The 8,229-nt window shown below is 45.1% G+C and overlaps 1 long non-coding RNA gene across 1 annotated transcript; it reads right to left on the bottom strand.

Moving 5' to 3' along the window:
• Window positions 1-81: 81 nt before the first annotated feature.
• On the bottom strand, window positions 82-2,671 carry LOC123230790. Its single transcript, XR_006505089.1, has 3 exons — window positions 2,580-2,671; window positions 2,158-2,314; window positions 82-1,342 (listed from the first exon to the last, which is right to left on the bottom strand). It is a non-coding gene; the product is annotated as an uncharacterized LOC123230790 (long non-coding RNA).
• Between the last annotated feature and the right edge of the window lie 5,558 nt (window positions 2,672-8,229).

Here is an 8,229-nt window from a genome sequence, read left to right as displayed (position 1 = left end):
CTTTTTATAAGTGAAGATGCACTTAGCATGCTAGTGTATTTTTTTTCACCCAGGTATGGTAGAAAGAGTACTGAATTGGGGTCTAACTTTGACTTTAATTTTTATCAGTTATGTGATCTTTAACAAGTTCTATGAGACTCCTCTGGGCCCCAGTTTTCTCCTCTAAAATGAAGGCAGTGAATCTGAGGTTTCTTCCAGGCAGCCTTGGACCATCTTACCTAACCACTGTTATTTCCCTCAAAGCCCAGCAGAACTTTGCACACAGCAGATACTTCATGTTGAGTAAAACAGATTGCAAAGTTATATCCTATGTCCAGGCCTGGCTCAGTGCTAAAGCAGAAGGGAATATCTAGGGAGAGCTATAAGGCCATAAAGGAAAGGCTGCCTATTCTCTTCAGTGTGGGTGGGGCAAGGAAGGCTTGGGGATTTCTGAGGGGACCCCAAATGACCAAGTGCTAGGGGTTGGAGGAGGTAGGTGTCCATATGCTTCAGATTATCCACTTCTCAATCTCAAGGCCCAGGCTGGCCAGGGTTCTCTTTTCCTTCTTCCCTGGGATGAGAATCCAAAGAGAGGAGAGGCCCATCCTTTCCATTCTGCACCAGCACAGGTTTCTTCGGTTTCCCAGTGGAGGAATGGGTGCAGCACGCAGGATTACTGGGGACGGAATGAAGAAAGAACCATGCAAAAACTAGAGACAACAGAAATCCAGGCTGAGGCATCAGAAGAGCCTGCTGATGGGCCCGGCTCCGTCCGCGGTCCGCTGCTGCCTGATCCGCTCCGGACTTTGTGGTGGGCCGGGCGCGCGCAGTCTCTGCGCCGGCGGCGAGGGTCCCGGAATGCGCGAGCCCGTAGCGAGGGCGGGAGCGCGAGGGAGGGCGCGCCCCGCCCTGTCCCCCGGGGGGCTCCAGAGGCGGGACTTGGGGAGGGGCAGGAGAGGTTCAGGGGCAGAACTGAGAGTGATAGTTCCATAGCTTTCCGGCAAGATTAAGTGACTAGCGGGAGCGGAGGGCACTTAGAGGCAGGGCTGACTGATGGAGCGGGAGGAGCTACAGAGCTTCGGTGGGGCAGGGGGCCTGGGTTCCTCTATGCGGGGCAGTAAAGAGAGGGGATCCCTCTGCAGGAGGCATCTTTGGGGGGTGGGGGTGGGAGGGAGAACCTGGAGGGACTCTATCTTGGGAGTGTCTTTGTTTTGCTGGGCTTGGGTGCATCAGCAGGTGGCGTGGGCACTGGCCTCCTGCCTCAGCTGCTCCAGCAGCCCCAAGGCTCTACTCTCCAGGGCCTGAAGCTCAGCTGCCTTCTCTCCAAGTGCCTGCTCATTCCGAGCAAAACGTTTCTCCAGGCCTGGTAAACCGAACACAAAGCTGAGGCAGGGCAGGGCCCCAAACACCAACCTAGCCCCCATCACCTCCCAATCCTCAGGAACCCTTAAAATCCCCAGACACCCCAGGCCCTCTGGAACTTCAGGACCCCTACCAATTCAGAGATCCCCCAACATTCAAGGTCCTCTGTAATCTCTAACATTCAAGGCCCCAAACACCCATGGCCAATAACATCCCTCTACCCCAAGACACTTTAGGCCTCATAAAAAAATCCAAGTGTCCAGGGCTCCAAAAGATCCCAGTATTCATGAACCCAAATACTTAGTGTCTCCTGAAAATCTCATACACCCTGAGCTTCCCTAACAGCAAAGGCTTTTGTAACCCACAAATACCTGGGCTTCTCTCACCCAAGAACCCTAAACATCTAAGGACCACTAAGACTACCAAACATCCAAGGCCTCCTGAAAACCCATCTCCAATATTCAGAAAACCCTACTACCTGGCTCAGAAACCCCTGTACTTGGGACTTCAACATCTTCTTAAGACCTTACTCTCAAAGACCTTCCCCAACCATTCTGAGCCCTCCAATATTTATGGCTTTAGGGGACCCCCTAGCATCTAGGACACCTCTGAGAAAGGCCTCCAAATTCTTAGTACTTCAGAAACCCTTTGACACTCAGGGTTCTGAACCCCTTCTAAACATATGAGATTTCCCCGAGAAATCTGCCCCAAACACTAGAGCTTTCTGGGGTTCATTGAGTCCCCAAAACACCCAAGGCTCTCATGAAATCCTCAAATTTTTGATATCCCACCAGGTACACACATCCATAGCCTCACCCTCTAGACGGTTTCGGTTCCTGCTTGCTTTCTTCAGCAGTTCCTTGGCTTCTGTCTGAATTCGCTGCAAACGATCTTTGGCCCCATTCACTTCATCCCCAAGACCACTGATCCCAGACTGCAGCTCTGAGAACTGTAGCTTGGCTGTCTGCAGGTCCTTGGGGCAAAGGAGAACCAGGGAGGGAAGAGGGAGGTAAGGCCAGAAAGGGCCAGTCATCTTGGAATTCTATCCCTTTCCTATCCTCCTCTCCCCCTCTCTCCCTTGTGTTCCTGCCACACCATTCAGAAACCAACCACCCGGGAATCAATTTCCACAATAGGGTGTCTTGAGACCTCTGTTCTTCTGGGTACTGCCCCTGTATCCCAGGACACATGATCCTGGCAAACCTTGGCAGTAATCAGGAAGAAGGCCCCTGCCTCACCTTGCCCAAGTTTGCAGCTGTGTCTGATGCCTGTTCTGCTTGCTCCTGGGCCTCCCGAAACTGTAGTTTATTTTGTGACACCTGGGCCTGTAGAGTATCAGCTGCCCCCAGGAGCTGGTCCAGGGTGGGAGCTACATCCAGATCATGTGCCACCTGAACTAGCCCTAAGGCCACCTGTGGTCAGGGGCCAAATAAGATGTAAAGAACAGGAGAATGGGGTTAGGACAGAAAGGAAAGAGGTTTGGGGTCTTGGGGGGGATTGAGAGAAGGCTGAGTTTAGGATTCCTAAAGGGCGTTAGGAGAGGCTTTCAGGATTTGGGGGCTCAAAGGAAGACACTAGGGAAGTTTTCTGGGATGTTGGCAGTCTGACAGAATATTTGGAGGTGGATGAAGCATGTTGAGGAGCACAGAGGACACTGGAGGATGGGATCCTAGGATTCTGACAGTCAATAGGGTTAGGGAACAAAATGGACACGGGAGAGGTTTCCTGGGTATGTTAAGAGTCCTAGGGTAAATTCAAGTAGGTTTATAAAGTGCTGGAGGATACAGGAGTCATTGGGTGCAGTTTCCTGTGGTGTTTGGATATATAGGCTATTGAGGGAAGTTTGAAAAGTTAAGGAAGATTTCCTAGGGGGACTGGAGATACAAGAGATACTGGGGAAGGCTTTAGGGAAACCTTAGGGAAACAATGGTGAAATTTTAAGGAGTAGTTTAGTGCACTAGGACATTGATGGAGGTTTCTTGGAGTGTAGTTTTGTTTATCCTTCATTTTCTAAGAGGATCAATGGCAACATGGAGTGATGGTTTGAGAGTGAATTTGATTTAAGTGAGGCAGAGTTGCATGAAGTCTTCACAGCCTCATTCTTAGGAAGTTTAAACATCCTTACTTCAATCAACCGTTCAGATGCTCTCCAGCTTTTCAATGTTCTTTCTAAAATGGATTAGCCAGAACTGGACACAAACCTTCAGATGTGGGACCAGGCCCTTCTTGATTCTTGGGAGTTTTGTTTTAATACAGCCTATGATTCTATTACCATATAGTTCATGTTGAGCTTGCAGTCCACTAAAACATGAAGATCTTTTTCAGACAAACTACTACCTAAACATTCTCCTCCATCTTGTAGTTGTGGAGTCAATTTCTTAAGCCCAAATGTAGGACTTCACATTTATCCCTATTAAATGTCTCCATATTAAGAGCCCAAAAAAATATTTTAACTTTTCGAGATCTTTTGCACCTTGATTCTCTTGTACAGTATGTTAGCCAATTCTCCCAGCTGTGTCATCTACAAACTTAATAAATATGCCATTCATTCCTTCATTTGAGTCCATGAAAGAATCACATACAAGGCCAATCACAGCTCTGTGTGCACTCCCTCCCCTGGAGATCTCCTTCCAAGCTGACAATGAACCCTTAATAACTACTCTTTGTGTCCTGTCATTTAATGAAATTCCAAATCCAGCTAATGATACTGTCTCACACATATAACTCTCCATCTTTTCTGTAAAAAGAACATAAGATATTTTATCTTGATCATCTTTAACTTGATAATCTTGATAAACTTTAACTATAACAATCTCCTTATCTATCAGTTTAGTGAACCTGCCAAAAAAAAATAAACTTAGTTTGGCATGACTTATTTTTGATACAGTTATATAGATTCCTGGATCACCATTTCTTATTTAGATTTTCATTAACTTTCATTAATAATACATTCTAGAATTTCCCCAGGAATTAATATCAAGTTCACTGGTCTACAGTTTGTATACTCCATTCTCTTCCCTTTGCAAAAATCTGGACATTTGTCCTTCCCCAGTCCTATGTTTCCTCTCTCATACCTTCCCCTCCTCCAAATTCTAAGACTTAGCTTCTAAGGAAATCGAGGCCATTTGACTCAACCTGAAAGTTTCCTCTTTCTCCCATTTATCTCAAAACCTCAATCTCTCTCTTTCCTATTCTCCCCAACTAGAAGTGCCCTCCCTCACCAGCTCCCTTGTATTTATTCTGTACATATTTATATATACATCTACATGTTGTCTGCACCATGGTAGAAGGTAAGCTCCTTAAGAGGATGTGTATTCTTTTAATTTGTAGCTCTGCAACTTACTTTAATACTTGTTAACTGATGAACAAGAGCCACTATCTACTTAGACTGATTATCCACTACCCATCAGCCATCTTTCTTGTCCTTTCCAGTCCACAGGAAGTTTTGTTTGGCATAGAAAACAGACCAGATGAGAGCTGAGCTCAGCCTTCTTTCAGTGGTCAATTATGACCATTCTAGTCCCACCCCACAAGTGCTTTAGCTTCTTGGATTTCTTTCCCCAATTCATTTGTTGAAAACCCACCTTTCTTTCATTAATGGTCTTTCTCTTTCCTCAGAGTTCTCTGTTCACTCTGAGCTTTAGCTCTATTGACACCATTTTCACAGAACTCTGCTGTGTTTGCATTTATCCTATTACCAACCATGCCTATTACTCATGCTTCTGTCTTTTATACTTATCTTTTGAAAATCCATGTTGGGTAGTATGTTCTCTATGTATCTTCTTTGTTCGTTTCAAACAACTACCCTTTTACGTCCTTGTCAGAATGGTTTCTTTTTGTTTCTTCAGAATTTCATTCTTGAGAGTCTCTCATCTCTCCCAGGCTTGCTTCCAAGATAGAATTTTATTTCAGTCCATGAAATGCTACCTAACCTTCCTCTAAATCCTTTGAAATCTACTTTCTGAAAATCTAGGGGGAACAGCTAAATAGTTCAGTGAATTGAGAACCCAGGCCTAGAGAAGGGAGATCCTGGGTCCGAATCTGGCCTCAGATACTTCCTAGCTATGTGAACCTGGGTAAGTCATTTAACACTTATTGCCTAGCCTTCACCACTCTTCTGACTTAGAGCCAATATTGATTCTAAGTATTGGTTTTAAGATGGAAGGTAGGAGTTTTTTTCTTAATTCAGAAAAAAAAGAAAAAACCTAAGAAATGTTTCCTGTCCTTCTTAGTCACCAATTCTAAAAGCCAGTAGTCATAGTTCTTCCTTGTAATTGAGAATTAGATCCAGAAGAGATTCCCCCCCCCCTTCTTGGTTTCTTCACTTCTTGAAGGATGGAAAGAGAAGTCAAGAAGATACTAACTGCTCTACTTTAGGCAGAGTTTCTGCCAAAAGCTATTCAGGTGACTCCCCCCTCCTTGCTATATTTTGCTTTTAGTTGTGGAATGGTGATCTGTTTCTGGAACCTGCTCATATCATCTGTAGTATATTCCAATGCCAAAATCTTCTGGTTCCTTGAATACCACACAGGAAAATGCCTTCTTAATATACAATGCTACTACTCAGTTTTACCTTGCTCAGTTTTTTTCCTACGGGGAATACCAATCCAGCATCTTTTTTTTAGTCACAGACTTCATCCCAAGTCTCAATGAGAAGTAGGAGGTCAAAATTATTTTCTTGTGTTAGAACCTCTAGTTTAATTTGCTTATTTCTTACATTTTGTGCATCTGTGTCACTTAGGTCTGTGTGATTTACTACTTGCTCTTCTCTTGGATTCTATCATCAGTGGACTTTAGGGTATCTTAAACTGCTATTTCTTTTCCTACAATTTAGGTACTCCTATTGCCTTTAACTTGAATATATGCCAGCAAGTTTTTCCCTCTTCCATCATTTTTGGTTTAAAGCCCTTCTGATTAGATTTGCATGACACCAGGCAAATAAATTTTTACCTACTTTTTTTTTTTTAAACCCTTACCTTCCATCTTAGAATCAATGGTTCCAAGGCAGAAGAGTAGTAACGGCTAGGTAATGGGGGTTAAGTGACTTGCCCAAGGTCACACAGCTAGGAAGTGTTTGAGGCCAGATTTGAACCTGCCTCTAGGCATGGCTCTCAATCCACTGAGCCACCTAGCTGCCCCCTCTTATCCACTTTTGTTAGGTGTGCTTCATCTCTGTCCAGAGGTCTGTTGTTCCTCTATTTCAAGAGAAATCCAAATTCCATTCACAAGCATCATTTTCTTAATCAACTGTTCTCTCCTGCATCCCTTGCCTTCAGCAGGTAGCAGTGATAAAAATACCACTTGTGGAGACCGTTTGGTTTCCATTTTCTTGCCCAAGACTTTGTAATCTTTGGCAATACTTCTAGGTTCCTTCTGGTGATATCATTTATGTCCATATGAATCACCAGAAGTAGATATTAGTCATATCTTCTGACAAGTCATGGGAGGTTCTGTTTCATACTAAATCCATGCACCAAGAAAAGAACAGGCCTTTCTATGACTGTTCTATAACTGGTGATCCCTAATGTTCTATGGACTTTGGGTAAAGGTTTCTTGGAGCAATGGAAGATGCTGAATGCTTGGGGTATCTGGAGGCAATCTAGAGATTCTGGGCAATATGGGGCCTATGGAAGATAGCACCCTGGGATCTCACCTCCTGTGTCTGAACCTCTAGGCTTCGCAGGGTCTGCTTGGTTTTCCGAAGCTCTTTCTCAGCTCTTCCTACATTGTTCTGGGCCTCAGTTAGAACTCTCTGGGTCTTTACCACATTTTCCTGGGTTCTGCCTGCATCCTCCCTGTAGGTACAGAGGTCGTCAGTTGGCCCTGACCCTCACCCTCAGTGTTCAGTGGTCTCAGGAAGGGCTTTGTTAGCAGTGCATAGTGTGACCTATAGTGGATGGTGTGTTGCATTTCAAATCCCATGATAAATGGGAGCATCTCTGGCATATGATTTTGAGTAAGTTGCTTCTTTCTTTCCAATATCATTTTCTTCCTCTAAAAGAGGAAGTGTTTGGAATAAAGAGCCATGCCCTCAAGTGCTCTGTATTTGGTGATCCCTAATGTTCTATGGAAGCAAAGCAACCTCTATTCAGAGTCCTAAAACACTGCTTCAAGACCTGGCACAAATATTGATTTCTGTTTGACAGATAAAAGCCCCTTCACAAGCTGGCTCCTTTCCAGTCCTCTAACACTTACTCCCTTAAGTATATACTATGCCCCTGAGACTGGGTGCCTTTTCATTGGCTTGATGTCTTCCATGCCTGGAAGGCTCTCCCTCCTCATTTCTGCCTACTGCCTCCATGAAGCCTCAGATCCCCTTCTACCCTCTGGAGAGCCTTTCCTGAGCTCTCTCCTCAATTCCCATCCAGCACCTTCTCCTCTGAGATTCTCTTCCATATACTCTGAAAGTATCTCATCTCCCCTGTTAGAATGGGAGCTCCTTGAGGGCAGGGGTCATGCTCCTGCTTCTCTTTGTATTCTGAGCACCTATCACAGTGCCTGGCACTCAATAAGTACTTTAAAAAATGCTCATTAAATGAATGTTGTGGGATCTGGGAAAAGTCATTTAACCATCCCAAGCTTTGGGTTTTTTTTCTGTAAAATGTGAGAGTGAGAAGAGATAATCTCTCAGTTCCCTTCTAGCTCCATATTCTAAACTCTGGGAGGAGGTCCTTACCTGGCCCATTGGGCTTGCTGAAGGAGGTACTGGGCTGAAGGCAGAGCCCAGTCCATACTATCTGGAACTTGGAGGGCATCTCGGATCTCTTCCAACAGTTGTTCTACAGCTCTCTGGCCCCCCTGAGGCAGAGGAATTTTCAGGACCCTTTGGGCCACCAGCTCTACACTCTCAGGGTCTGCACCCTCATCTGGAGTGGAGGAGAAAGACGG

The sequence above is a fragment of the Gracilinanus agilis genome, chromosome 1 (genome assembly GCF_016433145.1).
Source record: "Gracilinanus agilis isolate LMUSP501 chromosome 1, AgileGrace, whole genome shotgun sequence".
NCBI lineage: Eukaryota > Metazoa > Chordata > Mammalia > Didelphimorphia > Didelphidae > Gracilinanus > Gracilinanus agilis.
Note: the sequence above shows the minus strand (reverse complement) of the source record. Positions and strands in the feature narration are given on the sequence as shown.